Source organism: Lupinus angustifolius, chromosome LG12 (genome assembly GCF_001865875.1).
Source record: "Lupinus angustifolius cultivar Tanjil chromosome LG12, LupAngTanjil_v1.0, whole genome shotgun sequence".
In the NCBI taxonomy this organism is placed as follows: domain Eukaryota; kingdom Viridiplantae; phylum Streptophyta; class Magnoliopsida; order Fabales; family Fabaceae; genus Lupinus; species Lupinus angustifolius.
The window spans coordinates 15,370,035-15,371,084 of NC_032020.1; positions in this window are offsets into that span (position 1 = coordinate 15,370,035).

Below are 1,050 nucleotides of genomic sequence, written 5' to 3' on the forward strand. Positions count from 1 at the left end.
AGCAATGATCACAGATGTTCTATTTGTACCAAATATGAAGAACAATCTAATCAGCCTGGGGAAATTACTAGAGAAAGGCTTTGCAGTGAATATGCAAGATGGATATCTAGAGATCTTTGATCCTAAAGCAAGGAAGATCCTCAGAACTCACCTCACACAAAACAGAACATTCCAGGTGAATCTAAACACAATTGAATCTCAATGCCTTAATGTTGAACTACTAACTAATGATACTTGGCTATGGCACATGAGACTTGGTCATCTGAATTTTAAAGACCTGAGTCTCATGAGGGCCAAAAACCTGGTTCTTGGTTTACCAGAAATTCAGGTACCTAAGAGAGCTTGTGGTAGTTGCCTAATCAGCAAGCAGCCAAGGACATCATTCAGCAAATTCACTGCATCAAGAGCCAACAATTTGTTGCACATTGTATATGTAACACCGTGAATTTTACGATTTAGAATTATAAGAATTTATTAATATTTTTATTAATTATATATTCGAAAATGAATTTCTGGGAATTTTCGGTAAAGAAATAGACGAAACTCTAGTTGAGTTTTAGTCTTGTAATTTTATTTCCTATTTTGTGGTAAAGTTTGGTAATATTTTCGGAGACAGTCGGTTTCGGATTACTGTCGGGGCCGAATCTCACCCAGTACGGCTCAAAAAATGGTTTTTGAGTTCCGTAACTCGGAATCGAATTCCGATCGCACCGTTGGCTTCGTAATTTCATTTCGAGTCAGTATAGATCCTGAATACACCCATGCCTATTTTCTAAATATTTTTCACTCCGAATGCCGAAATCCGAAATTATAATCGGATATTACGATCGGACGATTTATAATATCTGATCGAGTATTAGCCGATAATATTCGAACATGTTTATCGCACGTGTCCGCGAAGTGGTCGTTTCGCATTGGGATGCGAGATTTGCCTTTCCATAAAGCAAACCTCACATCACTTTAGCAAATCACTCAATCTCATCATTAGCCACCCTAGGAAGCCACCCTAGGAGATCTTCATGAGTGCCTAGGAGGAAATCAGATTTCCCT